The following is a 21171-nucleotide window of genomic DNA, read 5'->3' on the forward strand; positions in this document are numbered from 1 at the left end:
ATACATACAATCGTATACTTTTTGGGTCATCGTCTGGAGACGCGAATTTCACTATGTGGCAACGTCGCAGATAAAGAATCACAGAGAAGATATACCAATCCATCAAATAGTTGTATTGATTCTTTCCAGATAGCAGTTAAAGTCTACAGACGTTGACACAAGCACCACATATTTCCGTAACAATCCATGTAGCTGCTTGATAGATTCATAGAGCATTGCTAATGGTACCAAGTTAATTTGCAACGTTGCCTCATTGTGAAATTTTGATTTCCCATAGGGGCTGAAGGAGGCCCAGGAGGGTATACCATTATATAGCATTTTTGCTATATTTTCATCTGAAGAATAGTTCTCTGTTGTTCATGGGCGCCATTTTAAGAACATCCTATATATATAAACGGGTCGTTTTTTTTTAAGTCGATTAAAAAGACGTATGTATCTCAGCTCAGAAGGTCAGAGACACCACACTCTGTCTACATCAAGGGATTTAAGATACTGCAGCTCAACTGATTTCACAGTTAAAAACCTAACTTTAAATCATGGCACAACACACATAATGCATCTGTAACCTATTATTCTACGTGGTTGTATTGCATGATCTCTAAATCGCAAATAATCCTCTTACATGAAAGTTGTCTTTATTATTGAGAATGACTACTTGATTTCTTTTACATTAAAAGAACTTTCAATAATTTCTCTGACAAAAAAAAAAAAAAAAATCAATAACTTCCCTGACAAAAATCAAATTTTCTGATTTTCCAGGCCCGTGAAAACTCTGGATTGGTGTTCTGTTTGAAACAAAAATTGAAGGGAAAATGTAACAAGGATGAGATCTCAAAACAGAGGCAGTAAAATGAATAAAGAAGTCTTTAAGTTTTACGTTCCACGCGTATGCCCTGTAGGCAAAAGAAAATGTACAATTAATGGAAGCAAATGCTTATGAAAGGAACTGATGAAATGAAAATCAAAGTTAACGGCAGAGCCCCACGAAAACCCACGGGCATGATGTTGTCCATCACGACCTGGAATAAAGCAGAAACTCCTCGCACCACAGATAAATGCTTTATCACTGAGCCACCGTGCTTCCAATACAGAGACTTAATCTATGAATAAAATATCTATCTTAAACGAGACAGAGAATTTAAAAAAAACAAGCTACCTATGAACCAAAGAGTTGTGGAGAAGAAAAGGGTAAAATAGATTATGGGAAATCATTATGACGATGGAACTCAATGGTAAAATTATTATTATTTTCTTAATAGCATGCCTAAAATAAGACTTGAATCCGTGACTAACACGTCTTATGACTATTGCAGGGCTAGCTTTACCATATCTGCAACACACGGGGCGGTAAGTTCCAATGGGCGGCAAAATTTGTTATAACTATATTATTTAAAATAAATATTCTTGTTGGAAACAAACTTCATGACGATGATGGTAGTTAAATTTAATAAGGTGATCTTCTATTTGAATACTACATTCATGCTTACGTCGCATTAGTATAAGGTTACATGGACAATGTTAAAGCAAATGGTCAAAGAAATCCCAGCATAAATTGCTTGATTGTTGTCAAATACTAGAACTCAATTCTCGAAAGTAGCGAATAGCTTTTCCATTTAGTCAGTTATAACAGTTTTGATATGAAAACTAGTCTTGTCTTTGGGTCACAACAAGATGTTTATCACTGAAGGTGGAAACATTTTTTTTTTTTTTTTTTTTAATTAACAGATGTAGAAGGAAAATGAATAAATAAAGATAAAAGAGCTAGTTGCACTGGAATTGCAAATTGATATGCTGAGTTTGAACCTCGATATTGAATTCTATAAAAAAGGATTACCATCTTTCCTCTGAAAGTGTGTTTGCTTTATCTTTCACTAACATAATAGATTATTATTTAAAGAAAAAAAAAACAGACACAACGAGATTGTATTTGTAGTGTTTAGGTCTTTCTGAGTGCGAGGTGCTTTTCCTTCCCCTTCGTTGTTCATGATGGGGTAGCATACTTAAAACCATGGCTTTTAAGATTTATTCTTTCTGGAGAAAGGGTGAGGGTGGCAAATGCCATTGCACGGGGCTGCAAATTGCCTAAGGCAGGCAATGGACTACTAAAATCACCCAGTAAGTTGCACGAGCAAGTCGGTTTGTTACTTTTGTATAATTTCTTGTGTAGAAGAGCTCCCTTCTTTTTATTCTAAAGACCACCATTACTTAATGGTGAGCTAAATCTACATATTATGCATATCATATTAATATTAAAACCTGTACAATCACTTTACCTTAAAAGCAAAAGGGTGCACGTGCATCCCCCTTCGTTGTAAATATACACTGTCTAGAGAAACTAGCAGTGAAAATAGCAACACTTTCCGAAACTTTGTGCCGTCATGTTTTTATTTGGGGCTTCAAAGAAAGCGGTTTTCCAAAAGCAATAGTTTAAGCCGATTTTCTGAAGGTTGAAGGAAAAACGATTCACCAGGCAAAACAATATTCATCATTCACACCACAGTTGTCTAAAGGCTTTTAAAAAAATTAAATTTAAATCAAATGTAGTGGTAGTTATTGGTGCAACTCCCCGTCAGATAATCCTGGATCCAGCCCTGTGTATATATATACTATATATACTAAATATTACATAAATATATATAATTTCTAGGGTATTATTAAGGTATACTGAAAGTATCCAACAGTAGGACATATCAATCGATAAATCTTATCGAACTTAATAAAATGATACGTATGAATGTAACAGCAGCATTTACTGACAACTGAAAAAATGAACATCCCAAAATCTTGGGTCTTTCGCTTCATAGTTTATCTGATATTGATTATATTCTCACGTGTAACTTTTAAGAAATTCGAGATTAAACTTATTTTTTTTCTATAAACATAAGAAACTATGAAAGAGTTGAATCTTTCCTGATGACGTGATTCAAGTAAGTGCTCTCGGGTGAACTTTGATTTCCAACGTTTTGAATGCAGACATTACATTCCACTTCAGGGATTATTCAGGAAAAAATTATGCTCTACGACAACCACGTTGTCTATTAACATGGAACTCATGTTGCAATGTACCCTCATTAAGCTCGTTGTTCGGCAGTGCACGGTATAGTTTACTGGTTCTCAAACGATGTGTCGCGACACCCTGGGGTGTCACGCAGTCCCCTAAGGTGTGTCGCGAAATTTTAGAATTTAAAAATCATGAGTAATTTAATGTAACATCTGTCGTTTTCGATTCCTTCGTGTCCCATCCTTCCTCACCCCTTTGCTGATGGGGGGATGAATTAGGATACAAATACTATCGGGAGGGCCACCTTCTATTTCAGTGATCCTGAAAATCATGGATTATACACTAATATCGATAGTTTTAGATTTTTAAATTCATTTCCTTTCCACCCCATCCTTAACCCCTCCTCACCCCATGCCGATAGTTATAAAAGCGTAAGTTAAGCCACGATCCACTTATATATAATAAATCATCAAAATCGATGGAGCAGTTTACAAGGAGATGACGCCAAGCACCATTACATTCATTTTATTTATATATATATAATGCTTCCCTCAAAACGGAAATTTCAAGAACGCTGAGAAATTCCCCTTATTTTTAATAAGGAATTTACGTATCGAGTTTTATCTTTATAACTTGACGGTCTCATAAGATACTGTATTATTGGAATAAATTTTTATACCCCTCTACACCTCTTCCTCAGCATAAGCCCTTCCCGAAAACTAATGTATTAAACACCAGAACCCACTCATATACCAAAATCATCGAAATCAGTCCAGCAAGGTACGAGTTAACCGTCAAACATTTTAACATTTAATTTTTGAGTAAATAGAATAAGAAGATATACAAAATAGAGATAGATATATATATAGCAACTTAATCAATCTAACCGAAAAATAACCACTTGTGCGTATCTATTCAAAAGAATGGAAACGAATTAGATCATCATACGAATCCTTTCCGTAACAATTATATCAATTTACTAACTTCTGTAAAATAAATAAATAAATAAAAATTAGAAATGCAATTCTAAAATAAATCTTACATAAAATATTTATTATCATCCAATATTACTTTTAACTGATTACAAGTAACCCAGTAAAACAAAACCTTGCAATGCATGAATAAGTTTAGAAGGATATAAGTTGTTTTTTTCATTCAAATACATTGTTAAAATTTCATATTTAATGTTAATTCAAGAACAAATAATAATAATAATATATATATATATATATATTTGGTCTAGGAATTAATTCGTGCGGTTGGTACGCACACATTGAAGCTGTAGTACAAACACAAAATATATAAATACCTTAAGAAAAATACTGTCCATCGCTAGCCACCACTTTCGCCCATCTGTCAGGCAATGTACGGATTACGTGGCGAAAGAAGTCCTCATCCTTGGAAGCGATCCAGTCAGAGACCCATGTTTCGATATCTTCTGAAGAAGTAAACCGCTGTCCAATCAAATCGTTGTTCATGCAATCGAACAAGTAGTAGTCCGAAGGAGCAACGTCTGGTGAATACGGCGGGTGGGGTAAAACTTCCCATCCGACATTTTTTAAATAGGTTTTGACCGGTTTTGCGACATGTGGGCGAGCGTTATCATGTTGAACAATAAGTTTATCATGTCTGTTCTGCCATTCTGGTCGTGTTCTGGCCAGAGCTTGCTTCAAACGCATTAATTGTCGTCGATAACGTTCTCCATTCATAGTTTCACCCGGTTGCAGCAGCTCATAGTACACCACACCTTTCATATCCCACCATATGCACAGCATAACCTTTGCACAGTGAATATCTCGTTTTAGTTGTGATGGACCTGGTTCACCTGGTTTCACCCAGGCCTTTTTTCGTTTAGGGTTCTCGTAATGGATCCACTTCTCATCACCCGTAATAATTCGATGCAGAAACCCCTTTCTGCTCTGTCGTTGAAGCAGCAATTCGCAAATGGTTTTTCGTCTTTCAACGTCTCTGTCTTTCAATTCATGTGGAACCCAATGTGACATCTTTTGAATCATTCCCATGGCTTTCAAGCGTTTGGAGACTGTTGTTTGATCAACGCCTAATGCTGCTGCAAGTTGTTCCTGCGTTTGACACGAATCCTGCTCGAGCAATGCTGTCAATTCTTCGTCTTGAAATTTTTTTGGCTGTCCAGCTCGCTCTTGGTCTGCCAAGCCGAAATCACCACTTCTAAACCGTGCAAACCACTTCTGACACGTTCGCTCAGCTAGAGCATGGTCACCATACACTTCCACCAAAATACGATGACTTTCAGTCGCACTTTTCTGCATGTTAAAGTAATGCAGCAGGACACCCCGCAAAAACACTTTATCAGGCACAAATTGCGCCATGTTCACTTAACAACAAACTGGTGTTGTTGACGCTTTAATCCACTGCCCTATACTACGAACGATACGCGATGACAGGGGTTTGCAACACATGTGTGGATACACGGAACTGTGGGACGCTCCGTTCGTTGCGCCATCTCTTGTCCACCCGCACGAATTAATTCCTAGACCAAATATATACAGGGTTGGCAAAAACCATGGTTTTTATTGAAAAAACAAAAAAACTGTTTTTTTTTTGTTTAAACCAGTTTTTTTTTTTTTTTTTTTTTTGGTTTAAATAATTTGCTCTATATATTCATATCATATATGCACAGAAATAAGTTTGTTTCGCCTTGATGTTATTATGCAACAACCGGGTTACGCTGGAAGGGGTCACATAAGCTTAAAGCGGAATAAAAACCACTTCTCAAGTTACATCTGAGAGAAATTGTCCTCCATTTGAACTCGGAACCAGGACTAATTGGCCACAAATGCGATACGTCTGCCGACTCACTCACGAAGGAATCCTAATAAAAATACGTTGTTCTGATCTTTACATGCTTCTTAATATAACTGTCAAGAGTCATTTCAGAAGGACAAAAAGATAAACAGTTGCACAAAATTACATATGGACAATTTCAAAGTACTACGGAGTACAGAAGAACTAATTTAGTTCAAGTTAGTTAACAACGACTTTTATTGGTCCAAATTAAAGAAATTCAACGACTTAATTTGCATATCAGTACGAAAAGTGAATAAAGATACGAATTATTTGAGTCTACTTTGGCTCAGACTCATTTATACATAAATAGGTACCAAAGATACTTCTCATTTCACTAAATGCCTCTCGTGGGGTCTGTATGACCCCTCTCTCTCACACACACACACACACACACAAAAAGTACGGCATTTCGATGTATCTTATTAATAGTAAACATTGAAACGAAACAATATTTAGAATTTTTCTTTGATTGCAATTACATAACAATAATAACAACTGCAAAAAAATCACAAAATAAACATTTATAAACTTAATCTTTTTGAGTAATGAATGGGGAATTTAGGTCTGAATATAATACGAATAATATACGGGAGTGAAACGTGATAACCCACAAATGTGTGTTCATGAAGATTTTACAAACACTTACACTTTTACAAACATTTTTCGTTTTTTGGTTTAAACCAGTTTTTTTTTTTTTTTTTTTAACCAGCTGGTTTAAACCTTGGTTTAAACCAGCCAACCCTGTATATATATATAAATGAAAGTGACTATATTTGTGACTTAATAACTGTTGAACTACCCGACCGATTTCGATCAAATTTTCAACATAGATAAGGTTCGGGCCTGGGATGGTTTTTATTGTTTTGCTTTGATGGTGCAAAATAATCGATATTAGTGCCGAATTCATACTTTTCGGGGTCTCTGAGGTCAACAGTAACACTTCCGATGCTGGTTAAATCCAAATTCACCTCCGCAACTTGGAGGAAAGGAAGGGGAAGAGTATATAAAAATGATTTAAAATGGGCAATATTAGTGTCGAAACCATAGTTTTTGGGGTCGCTAAAACAAACAGTGACACTTCCGATGCAGTTTAAATCCAAATTTGGCCCTTTATGTCCAAAATGAAACGTATTCTTCCCGAGCGAAGAACGGGTATCCTGTTAGTTGATTTCTATAATAATAATAATAATAATAATAATAATAATAATAATAATAATAATAATAATAATAATAATAATAATAATAATAATAATAATAATAATAATAATAATAAAACCTGGTAATCCTTCCAACAGTATAAAAGGAATATTACTGTTTTTTTAAATCAAACTTTTAGTTTGACGTTTTGCTCTTTAGGTTAAAGGAGACAGATGATTAATAAAAGTGAATGATTGTAAATTTAGTTCTTTCCCACCGCGAATCGAACCCGTGCTCTGTGCACAATAGCCACACGTGCTATCCACTGAACCGGCACGGATGGCCGAATATTAATTTATAACTGAGAAATTACATTAATTTTTAATTGATGTAATGCTGCATAATTTACATTACAGGGATAGTGCATATCAGTCAACATTGTTATTTATCTATTTATTTATTTGTTAGTTGATACTGTTTTATTCAAATTCAGTTCAATTTTCTTAAAATTAAATGTGATAGGTGACAAAGGGTAGAAAGTTACACCTTAAATTCAGTATTACTAAAAGAGAAAGAATAAAAAATGATTAGATGAGCATTTCGTAATTCAAAGAACAATTTTTATCAAATTATATCAAATAAATAAAACTGCAACAAACTTATGTTAGTGCAAAAGCATACTGGTCTAACAGATTTTTTTTTCCCTTGAGAAAACCGAAAAAGGAAGGAAATATATTTTAGACAAAATTTATAGGCATTTGGGATATGGACCTTACTCTCTTCAAAACATATTGACAGTGCCGTGCCGTGGAAAATCAGCGCGCAGGGCGAGAGTATACGACGGCGTTCCCGTACATATGAGTGAGGTCGATAGACCAACCGCGAAGCGCCACCATGGTTATCGTGAAGCGTAAGAAAATGTTCAAAAGTAAACCTGCTTTTCTTTGATTTTGAGCACTTTTAATTACTTTTTTCCTTCCATTTTATATATATATCTTTTGTTTATTCCTTCCAAATTTTGCGCCCTCCTCCTTTGACGCCCGGGGCTGTCGCCCCTATCGGCTCTCTTCCCCAAGGCACGGCACTACATATTGACAACAAATAACTGGAATTTAATTCAAACAATTATAGAATTCTTAAAATACAACGAAATTTAATTATAAAAAATAAAATATCTAGCGAAAGACTCATAGTAGTAAGCATTTTATATAACATTAATATCAATAATTTTACATTAAAATAAATAATTTGTTCACACCAGTTCGTAAATCGAACTATTACACACACACACGTGTATATAAAAGCAATTGTAAGTAACCAACAACCTTATTATTGCAATAATCATTTAGTGACATGAAATAATGCAGGTGCTATTTAACCAATTTACATTTTACTGGACACAACAGAACAGAATTAAAAATCTGAATGGTTCATCGATTAAAAATATCTAATACATAATCTCAACTAATAACAAATAATATGTAATAAGGGTCATAGCTCAAGGCTGCCTTATAATAAATAAAAATCCACGGCTGGGTTCAAGATTAAAAACAATTTCTATTTCATTTTTCAATGTAACTTCAAAAGCGAGTATATGAGCAAAAATCCAACATCTCGACAAGGTCAAGGAAAATATTACGGTCTATTCAACTCAACACTTTACAATCCCTGCTTACTAGACTTAAAAAGAAAATGGAATAGTCGGGATATTATACAGATAATAAGGCATATTAAATACTGCTCTCACTCCGAAGAAACTGTACATAATGAAACGTTTGGATTCACCACTATGCTCCTGCTCATTAGCAATAGGTTCATTAAATCATATAATATTTCAGTGTAAACTTTACCTCACATTTAGAAAAAAACATGTTTAAATTATTCTATCTTCGTTTTTTTCACGGCCTTTTTAATATTCAGTCAATTTTAGCAAGCAACAACATAGAAGCATATAGTTTAATAACAAAAATATTTGAAATAAAATAATCTGCCGTGAGTTTCAAAATGAAATTAAATGAAATCTTATTTACATTTCTCCCTTTTTATATACTTGTATTGCATGTCTTCTTGTGAGTTATTGTACTTACTCCATTAAGTTTTATGTCCCACTGTTATGCCGGCTAGGCTAAAGGAGACGATGATGCTGACAAATGAAGGCAATGCTGGAATGAGTAAGGTGGGAGAAAACGAGAGAGCCACAAGAAAACCCAACCCACGAACACGGTGTTCGTCCACCACAAAGCTCACTTTGCGTGAGCTGGGATCGAACCAGGAATAATATTCACCAGAGGTGAACGCTCTACCACTGAGCCACCGTGACCCTTGAGTTTCTAAACTCGTAAATAATAAATTGCTATTTTGTTTCAATAAAGTAGGAATTTTGGTTCACATAGCTACTAATATAATGATTTCTATGGTAATTATTAATATTAAGGACAATAATATAGAAAAATGAATGACAAAAAGTAGGAACCATCTGAATGTGAAATATTCGTGAACCTCAAAAAACAAATGAATGAAAAAAAGTAGGTGAAATGCATATATTTTAATCACGCTAGACTCTAGCCATAGGAACTAAATACACTGTTCTGATTGGTTGTAGTTATCCGTTTCTCGCCATGTAGCATACATATAGCACAAATCAAATGCTGTGGGTCCTCGTGGTTGTGCACAGACTAGTAATGAAAGTCGCTTTTGGCGTGTGTTCAAACTCGGGCCAAGGATTTTTTAAAACTTATTTTAAAAATTTTCATAACACTTTTGTCATTAAAATAAAATAAAAAATAATACTCGTTTGGTTTTGTACGTAACATATAATGCATAAAAAGTGATTTACTTACGCTACGAAATATAGCTGAGCAAGCGTGAGCGAGTGAAGGGGGTTAGAAGCCGCGCAGGGCTCGTTTTATTCCACCTTGACTCCCATAATAATACAAGATGACAATACGTCAGACTCGTGTGCTGCAACTTCGATGTAAATCTAACCTCACCCGCTTCCCTGTTACCAGCTTAAAACAGCTGGCTAGGGTAGCGTGTGAAAAAAAAATGGTGAAATAGGTCAAAGCCCCCACCTTTTTCTCTTCATAATTTTTAGTAAGGAGTAAGGAAGGAAGGAAAAAGGAACCCAAAGAGTTTATTTCCTAAATCAAGTTCTTTACATAAAAAAGAAGCAATTTCTTACATAAAGGTTGAAGGTATTACTACTATTTAAGAAAGAGGCAAAATAGGAATATATAATTATTAGAGCAACCCACATTATGCTTTATTTTTTGTTTAATTATGCTTTATTTTTTCCAAATTATGCTTTATTGTTAATTTCAATCATTGTTTTACATTAATTATGTATAATGTATAATATTTACTATATATTAAATATTCTAAATATCTTGATCTATTTATTAATATTTTATGCAACCAATTTCTTTCATATTTAATGAACTTTCTACTTAATGTACTGTAAAGAGATATCTGCTCGAGTAAGTTTTTTCTTATCACTTGTGTGCACCTTAGAGGTGCGTATATACAGAAAGGGAAAGTAAAAGATGCCACCAAAAAGTAGAAAGTGCTCAAATTCAAGAGGCATACATAACAATACAGTGTGGAGTTCTTGTACACTATTCATTGTTGACGGAGTTTTCTTCTTCTTTTACTTTTTTTCTCCACATCAAAGAATTACACCGAAAAGAAGTCTACAGCAGTAGAAACAAGCTTTTCATTGTTGCATTCTTATGTTCTCAATGATTTTGCGTTGTAAATATTGGTTTTAAAAAATATTATTTAATAATACAGTATGTTAAACTTGCAGTTAAACAGAATTTTTCAAGAATTGTGCTATATATTTTAAATTATGCTTTATTTTCTAAAATTATGCTTTTAAAATTAGTTTCTTCTAGACCCTTAGACAACCACAACAATGTTTAAGGTACCAACCATATGTGTAAATTGCTATTATGCTTTTGGATTGTTGTAATAATTATAAAGAATTCTATAAATAAAAAAAAATGTGGCAAAGTTAATGTACAAAATTCAGATAGATGTCCATATGTTGCTAAGCATGCAAATCATCTAAATCGCATTTATCCAGATTTCGCAGACCGGAAGAAAAAAACTTGTAATAATGAAGTTGAACTCAAACTTTAATAATTTGAAGAAAGTAACATCTTCTAGTATCACTCATAAGCTAACTTGCTTTTTTGAAAGAAATAACCGTTCGCGGTAGTTTTCAAAATGAAAAGAAATTTCTTAGTTTAACGTCCCACGATTATACCCTCTAGAGCAGGGAGTTCTCAATAATTTCCATAGGCGTACCACCAAAACCGACTCACATACCACTAGTGGTACGCGGAGAATAGGTTGAGAAACTCCTAGGCTAAAGGAGACAGATGATTAGTGAAGGTGAATGGTTGTGAAATTAAATTTTTGTGCTCTCCCACCGGAAATCGAACTAGGAATCACTTGCCCCAAAGGCACACACACTAGCCACTAGACTAGCGGAGTAGACGCGGAAATTTTTGACAAGTTAGAAAAAGAAGAGAAAATACATAAATAACTGACGAAAGATAATAACTGCAATATTGTCGAAAGTAAATTATCTGAAAATGCTAGTTGAAACAAAAAAGTGCATGAAACTCAGTGTGTGAATTGAATATTTTTCACAAGGAGGGCGAATTTTACCCTATTCATAGCCATCACACAAACATATTCTCTGTATATATATATATATATATATATATATATATATATATATATATATATATATATATATATATTGCCTGTTCTAAAAATGGTGCCCACGGACCGTCATCTGACAAAAATCGATGTAATTATTTGATGGTTTGACAGATATAATCTATGGTTCTTTATCTACGACGTTGCCATATAGTGCATATATATTGGTTTATTTTGACTTGTAGAATAGTGCTCTATGGTATATATATATATATATATATATATATATATATATATATAATCAGTACGCAAATTGACGGAGTTTGGTTTCTGGGGTTATGGACGGCATTCCTTGATGTATAGTGATTTTAGAATCAGCCTGTATAAATCATAAATCACTATAAATTTCTGTGAAACGTTAATGTAATTTGTTTTTGTTGCAGGTAATTTGACAGGATGCTAACCAAAGAAGAATGAATAGCCATATTTCTGCCCTGGTGCCTAGTATAACGTATGCACAGGTGCGGAACGACTTTACCCATATATATCGAAAACCTGGCTATGCCAGGTTGGCTATCAAGAATGTTGTTCACAAATTCCGCCGCACTGATAGTGCTGCAGTTAAAGAATGTCCAGGAACCCCAGAAACCAGACGAGCCTCGCAGTCAATTCACATACTGATTAGATTTAATATTATTGAGATTCAATGAAAAATGCATAAATAAAATTAACGAAATATATATATTGAATACATATAAAATAATAAAACTATCCATAAAGAATAAGTATATATATTATTTTAGCGTCCCACGAAGACGCGCCGAGGCTAGGGAGACAGTGATGATGAGATCGATGATATGGTGGGATGACGAAAGTGGGAGGAAACGGGAGAAACAGAAGAAAACCCACGCATACGATGTTTGTCTACCACAAATTCTATTTCGCGGAAGCTGCAATCGAACCAGGAACCCATGCGCCGGAGGTGAATGCTCTACCACTGAGTACGATGGTCCCAAGTAGGGAACGAGCAGCAGATTACAAATTTTGAAAACCGTTTTAATGTGTTAATTCATGTTTCATGAGCTCCCAATTTGTATTTCCTTATACTATAATCATTCTTTTAACCTAAAGAGAAATTATCACTCATTTCGGCTTTAATACGTTTTTCTAACGTAACCAATACAAAATTGATTACGAAGACATTTTGCAAGTAACAAAATAAACTCCTGAGAAATTTTGATTGTTTACATAATAATTTTTGTATTACATTAGGTTACTTTCTGCTACTTGTCAATAGCTTTAAATCTACATTAAAATGACTAAAAGAAATGCATCAATTTGGATTAAAGAATATGTAAGGGACGCTAAGGATTATGATTTTCCAATATCAGGCTTATCTAAACATCTATCCACCTCAAGGCACATCTCATAAAGGTACAATTGCTCCATAAGACCTCTTTACAAATTGAAAGATCTACTTCGAATCTTTCTTTATTAGGAATAGAAAATTGGAACTCTGGATCAAAACTCACTCAACAAAAACCAGAATTATTTTTCTTGGTTCTGTTTTTCACAGCAAATAGACTTTCGAAAAAAGAGGTTTCAACTATAAGAATTTTTTTTCAATGCACATGGAATAACGCAAGATGAAACCTTAAGAAGTGAAATCTGTTGCATTCAATTACCAAAATCTGCTGACCAAAGCTGTCAGAGAACATCGAAACAGTACAGTTAGTAATATTACACATTAAATATTTTATTCAATAAATAAAAGAGTACGTTTACAGATAAAAGTAATTCAAATAAGAAATAGATAATCATTATAAATAGACAGTTTAATTAACATGCAATACTATTACATAGGAATCACATACTAAATCATTCCAATAACATAATGAAGATTTACATACATTTTTCTTTTTTTTAAGAAAAGTTTAATCACACTACACATGATTTGGCAACTGTAATATGAACAACGTATAACGAAATAGTTTTGTTTGAAGAAAGACGCATCATGGTGATAATCCTTCCTTTCGCTTAGGTAAGAGAGTAAATTTACTTTCACAAACCCATCTTTACATAATGTCGTGAGTTACTGAAATTATAAGCAGGTCAATAAAACGTGATCCTTGAAAAGTGTTTAGTTGTTTATATATCTAAAATATATGTTCTTTAAATACTTTAACAAAGCATTAATTCACTTTTAGATTGCAAATAAATCACAAATAAATTTGTTTTTCAAAGGGTTGAGACCCGTTACAACTTAAATAACTATAAAGATGTAATAAAATCTACCTTTTGTGAGAAATATTCAAAATTCTTCAGTATAGGTTTACAACTAGCTTATATCTGTATCTTCTAAAAAAAAAATATCTGTTAATTCTTGTATCTGTTAAATAATCCGTTAATTAATATTAACAAATACTGTTTATGAGATAAAGAAAATTATTATAATTGATTGTTATGTAACTTATAGTATCTATCAGCAATTACTCTGCTGCAGATCTAAATGATGCAGAGAAAAAGTTTGTATTATAATTATCCGACAAGAGAATACTTAAAAATTTATAATTATGAACAAATTAAAGGCAACAACCACACAAATAAATTTCAAATTAATGTGGAGCAGAAGCAGTTAAGGAAAGGATAATAAATATTTCTAAGATAATCTACAAAAAATGGATAAATATTAGAAGCAGCTTTCTCTTTCGACGCACACGTTTCTTAGATAATGTATTTCCAGGACAAATATCGAAGTTCCGAATTTTTCTTAATATGATCATTTAGGGAAGAAGGGAACATTGATCCAGGAGTCAAATGATAGTTGTTGTAATCTCATGTTGAGGGCACTGCCTGGCATTTTTTACTTCTAAGACAAAATTAAATACGCAATATGCAAAATTAAACAAAATGAAATAATATATTAATAATAATAATAATAATAATAATAATAATAATAATAATAATAATAATAATAATAATAATAATAATAATAATAATAATAATAATAATAATAACTGGGATCGAGAAATTAGAACGGATGCAACGGTACCTGCAAACAGACCTGACATCAGTATTATCAATAAAACGAACCAAGAATTCTCATAGATGTAACAGTACCACTGACTCTAACATACGTACACCTGGCTGAGAAATCAAAAAGTTATGGAAATGTCAGAAAGTTACAGCAAGGCCAATCATTATCTCAGCTACATCAATTGTCTCTAAAAGTAGTATGACATAACTGGAACAGATAAACGCAAAACATCTTCTAACAAACCTTCAAAAATCAGTAATAACAGACACCTATCATATAGTCAGGAAGATCTTTGGACAAGAACTCTTCAAATAATCTGCACTTGCCAGAGACGGCCGTCAGATCATCAAGCTGAATCCGGTTTAAACTGAGATTAATAATAATAATAATAATAATAATAATAATAATAATAATAATAATAATAATAATAATAATAATAATAATAATAATAATAATAATAATAATAATAATAATAATAATCATCATCATCATCATCATCATCATCATCATCCTTAAATTAGCAAGGAATCGATATTCCGGTATTTCACTTTCTCGTGAATTTTTAATCCTGTAATACATATCTGCTATTTTTTCCATGTATTTAACATTATTTCTTACTTTCTGTCGTGAGTAAAAATCATTGGAGGGCTCAGTGTGAGTTAGTTCAATGTCACAATAGGCAAATTTCAAGAAAAACGAACACTGCAATATTTATTTTTTTATTAATTATTTATTGTTTTTATTTTTATTATTTTCACTGAAATGGTATTACAATATAAAAAAAATCGAAAGATGAGTTGCTAATTGGTTGAAGCAAAAGTTGGTCGCGTCTTTCTTCCGCTTATATTTCACACGTTTCAAACGGAACATCATGCGGAGGGATGAATTACAAACACAGGAAAAACTAACCAAATAAACATTCACAGAATGATTGATTGATTGTCTTTACAAAAATAACTCATAGAAAACGCCTTCTTAGTTGGGGCCTTAAGAATACAGGATTCCTCCTGATCTGGAAAAATCTATTTCTCTGATTTTCCCTAACCTTTGGCAGGAAATTACCTGACTTTTATGACAGATATCGGATGACGTTATCATATCAATAAGGAATAAATAACGGCGAATATTTATATATGAGAACATTTATTCTATACATACATTACCTAAAAGAAAAAGAAAGTATTGCATGTAGAAGATAAAAATAAACAACAACAAAAATAAAATTGCATATAGAAGGGAAAACAGCAATAAAAACAAAATAGGTATTATAATGGTTGGCTAAACTAAAGCTGGCGTACAATTGATGTTAGAAAAAATATATATTATAAAATTTCCCTCACTTTCCCTAATTTCCAGTGTTTCCCTGAATTTCCCTGACTTGCACTATTTTTTCTGACTTTTCCTGACCAGTAGGAACCCTGGAATAAACAACATATCCTAATTACTGCTTGTGTTACACGTAATGTTAAAACTTTTTTGTGGAGTTTTTCTTTTTTTTTTCAATAAAAATGGTATTTTTTTTCACGTTCTTTTTTCAGATTTTTGCTTCTTTTAAGTATAATAATTCTTTTGCCTCTTTTCAAATAACGTTTAGCCTGAACACTGTTTGAAGGTTGTTTGCACGAGTAAAGAGTACTACGTCCTAAGTATATCAGTCATAGTACAGTAAAACCTTTTTGTGTTCGTCACCATCGGTTCCAATGAAAAATGGCCAACGTAGATACAGGGTCAACTTATAGAATATAAATGTATTTTGAACCAAAATCTATTATAGACTATAATGTAACAGCTTCTAGTGAAATACCTAATTATTATCTACTTATTAGTTTATAAATATATACATAAGCGTTTCTTTAGATTTAGCTTTTTGCGTAGCGATTTCCGAAACAAATTTAAATTTGAATCGCAATTTATAAGTTTTGTACAGCATTTTCGACAGCAATGGCAATAGAAATTATTTATTTTACTGTTTTACGTGGATACGAAGTAATAAAAATGAACAATTTTTAAATATAGTAAACACGCATGATAATGAAATGCAAGCTCTGGTGCTTGGGGTCCCGGGTTCGATCCCAGCCTCCGCCAAGTGAACTTTGTGGTGGACAAACACCGTGTGCGTGGGTTTTCTCGGGGTTCTCCCGTTTCCTCCCACTTTCTTCATTCCACCATTTCATTCATCACTCATCATCATCGTCTCCTTTAGCCTAACCGGCATAACCGTGGGACGTAAAACTCAAAGATTTCATTTCATTTTCAAGATAATGAAATGCAAAACAGAGGAAAAGTAACGCCAAAATATATATATATTGAGAGAGAGAGAGATTGTTAAGTACTAAATTTGTCATTCTATACATTGCCGCCTAGGCTGGTATCTTGATTTGATCTAATTTGAGTTTAGTGTCCCTTTCACCAGCGAAGCTATATTACACGTGGACCTAATGTTTAATATGGGACCCGAACTACATAAGCTCTGCCCAGGAATCGAACTGGGTCGCCTACGGCAAAGGTGCTTACGCTATTCGCATAGCCACAAGAAAATTCTAAAATGGTATCTGGTATTCAATGTGTCCTCATGGAACTTTTCATTAAGTGCTGAATTCGTAATGGAGTCAAGAAACAGGAAATTGGAATTATACAGCTCACGAAGCTAACCTATATTCCTATAATAAAAACGCAATAACTTAATTCCACCGCTGATTTCCTAACTCATATTGTATCCACATGATTCTCTGATCAAGTTTGTTAAATGAAACCTATACTTGTATCGCCATTTTAGTAAAAAACAACAAGATATAGCAAACGCATGTTTCAGAGGCAATGGTATGAAATGACTTGCAGATATATCATTTATGAAATCCTTGCCCCATAGCTTGAAACAATACGGCAGAAAAGAGTACTGCGAAGTCCTGTATTTTCGTTACTTACCTAATTTCCAAAAAGTAAGAGCGGTCTCGGGTTCGATTTCCGGTGGGGACACTCGGTCGAAAAAGTGTAAAACCTTTTTAAGACCAGCCATTCTGAGTGAGCATTTCCTCATTCACACTACGTAAATGCCGAGATGTACCTAACATACAGGTCTCAGGTTGCTTCTTTCCTTCTCCTCATACATCACTGGCTAACATGACCATAGATGCCGGAAACCCAGAAATCTAATTCCAATCCCAATCCAATCCAATCCAAAAAGAAAGCTGAAATCTTGCATTTCGAAAGCCGATTGAGCCGCTTTATTTTTATATGATATAAAATATTAAAGTGAACATAGTCTCTTTGTCGTCAACTCTAGTATTAATACAATATAAAAATATAATAATATGAAAATTGGTTTGTCATTCGCACACTGTTCGAAATTTTGTTACTTCAGCATGGTTGTTAGCTACAAAACGACACGGCACATTCTTTACTATTTTCTCCCTTTCATCTGTGACGATAGATCCAGATGAGGTTGTCAGTTTCATGAAATATTCGCACCGTTTTACGCCTCATAGTAGCATAATGCCTTAAGTGACGCTGTTCTGAATTTGGAAACAGCTGCTAACGTGTGTTGACCAGCAATCAGCAGAACGAAAAATAAATATCCTGTTATGTTATTTTTGTCTTTTTTCAACACTTTGCAACATGAATTAGATCGTTATCTGTTCTAAATTTTTTTTGTTAACCTCCAGAATGATAAGTTTCTACAGCATATTTTTATTTCAGTTCTGTAATTTCTAGAAAATCAATCTAGAGATAATAGTGAATTACTTTACTTCATTTGCATTTTAATTTTTAGAAGCTTCAAAAATGTACATTGATATTAAAATAAGTTCTTGTTTCTTTACTCTATATAATTTTTGAATGTCAAAAAATGTATATAGAAATAGTAATGTGCTTGTATTTTCCAAAATTGTTCTATTACAATTTTCAGATTTTCAAATTGTTAATACTATAACTGAAATGAAAATACATTTTAAATTATCTGTTTTTCGTTAATTTGGTAACACAAACATTTTAAATTGTCAGTTTTTCATTAATTTGGTAACACAAAATACGGAGGGAAGTAGGTTCACAGTTATTGCTCTTTATTTCGTAAATCTACATTAGTAGCTAATCTCAGCACAATTTTGTTTTCTATTTCTTTTACAGACATTTTTTCCAATTTGTCTGAAAAAAAAAACTTACTTTAGAAACGATTCGTAAAGTTTTTCTTTAAGAAAAATATTTTTAGTTTTTTTTTTTTTTATTTGTTCCAGGTCCCAACTCTAGTTCCAGGTAAATTATCTGTAAGATTAGCAGGATATCGGTAATTTTATTATATAAAATGAATTATTGGAGAAATCCAGAGGACTATTTTAAGCAATGAATCTACCTATCTATCAGTTATACATGTTTGAAAGTATAACAAAGTACTTTATAGAACTTCTCATAAATAAAGATCAAATTTAATAAAAGAAAACATTTATCAGTAACAGGGTCGGCCCTAGGTAAATTGCCACCCCATGCAATGGCGTCATTTGCCGTCCCACTTTCTATGGAAAGAATAAATCTTAGAAGCCACGATTTAAAGTATGCTACCCCATCACGAACTACGAAAGGGAAGGAAAAGGCACTTGCACTCAGAAAGAGCATAAACGCTACAAATGCAATCTTGTTGTGTCTATTTTTTCTTTAAATAATAATTTATTATGTTAGAGAAGATAAACGAACAGGCTTCCATGGTCTACACGTTATCATTGGCTCCACATTACTTCCAGATAAATGATGGTAATCTTTTTTTTTTTTTTTAATTCAGTATCGAGCTTCAATCTCAATAAATCAGTTTGCAACTACCTCTTTTATCTTTATTCCTTATTTTCCTTCTATATCTGTTAAAAAATTAAAAATAAAACTTGTTTCCACCTTCAATGATAAGGAACGTGTTTGTGACAGAGATAAGACTAGTTTTCATATCAAAACTGTGATAACTAACTAAATGGAACAAGTGTTCGCTACTGTTCGAGAATCAATTGAGTTCTTGTATTTGACAACGACCAAGAAGTTCTTGCTGGGATTTGTTTAACCACTTGCTTTAGTACTGTCCATATAATCTTATACTAATGCGACCTAAACATAAGTTATGAATGTAGTATTCAAATAGAAAGTCAGCTTACTAAATTTAACTATCATCTTCATGAAGTCTGTTTCCAATAAGAAAAATTTATTTTAAATAATTTAGATAAGACAGATTTTGCCGCCCCGTGCAAATGCACGTGTTACACAAATGGTAGAGCCGGCCCTAATCACTAATCTGTTTTTCAGTTCCCTTTATTAGGAACAAACAGCATTACAGCCACAAGTGCCCCAAAGAAAAAACGGTTTTACAACCATATGGCGCATGTAAATAGAATTAACAACATACAACTGATCATACACAAATAGCTGAAATGGATAAAACATTGGTTCAAAAAAGATAACATAAAAACATGCTGTATCTATTACAAACTGAGAAATGCAAAAATAACAATAGCGAAAGATATAAGCATACGGTAATTAAACATGCATATAGAATAAATATACCATATACCTAGGTAGAATAGATATACCGTATAAAATATATCAGTATTCACAGTATAAGTGAATCAGTTTACAAAATATTAAAACAAAAAAAAAAAAAAAAATAGTTTTCTGAAAGACAAAATGCAGTTGCTATTACAGATTGAAAGAAATATTTCTAAGTTGAACACATCAAGTAAAATACACTCATTCATAAGACTCTAATAATAACAAAAGAAATAAAATGAACACACAAAAATGTAAAAGATTACACATGACGTAAATAAAAACTCATACCTAAGATAAAAAAAGAAAGTGCAATATCCGAAGGAAAAAAGAACTTAAGCATAGAAGAAAACAAAAGATAATAGGAATAATAATAATAATAATAATAATAATAATAATAATAATAATAATAATAATAATAATAATAATAATAATAATAATAATAATAACGTATTTTCTTTAGTGAGATTTTATTTTCAGTTAAGTGATATGAATTTCCAAAGCTAGGTTAAGCAGCACTTAGAAATACTTTGCACTATAATATCCGTTCTTAAAACTTAAGGAACTTTTTTTCCTTCTTCCTGTCTTGTTCAACATGTTAAAACATGAATCACAAAGCTATTAACAACTTATCTTTATAAAAGTAGTACGAATAATAAAGCAATATTGAAGAATCATGTCGTTAACGTTCACTCACCAAATTCAAAAAATGACTACGATTCAAAATTGTTTCTAACTCTCTTCACTGGTGGTGGCTAGCGTGTGCACGTTGGAAGATCGGGGTTCTGAGTTCGAGTCTCGATCGGGGTTCTGGACTCCACCTTAAACTGTTAAGTCCACGTCTCATATAGCCTCATTTCTGAAAAAGGATGCTAAAGTCCAAGCAACACATTCGAATTTTGTCTAAAGCTGGAAGAAAATCTGCTTGCAACTACAAAAACGTTTCGTGTAATGGGCTCAATTTGAAATTTGAAATTTTATTCTCATT

General features: G+C 32.8%; 1 protein-coding gene across 2 annotated transcripts in view; it reads right to left on the bottom strand.

The window, feature by feature from the left end:
- The window catches only part of LOC145684313 (host cell factor-like), a 44429-nt gene that overhangs the window by 15781 nt on the left and 7477 nt on the right, over nt 1–21171 (bottom strand). Inside the window, exon 2 of one of the 2 annotated variants that reach the window (XR_014131274.1) lies at nt 13449–13727. The exons of the other annotated variant lie outside the window; for it this stretch is intronic. The gene's annotated coding sequence lies outside the window, so the exon portion shown is untranslated. Of the gene's footprint in view, nt 1–13448; nt 13728–21171 lie in introns of those variants that run through there. 2 annotated transcript variants of the gene reach the window in all.

This window comes from Thermobia domestica, chromosome 4 (assembly GCF_964235325.1).
Source record: "Thermobia domestica chromosome 4, izTheDome1.hap1.1, whole genome shotgun sequence".
NCBI lineage: Eukaryota > Metazoa > Arthropoda > Insecta > Zygentoma > Lepismatidae > Thermobia > Thermobia domestica.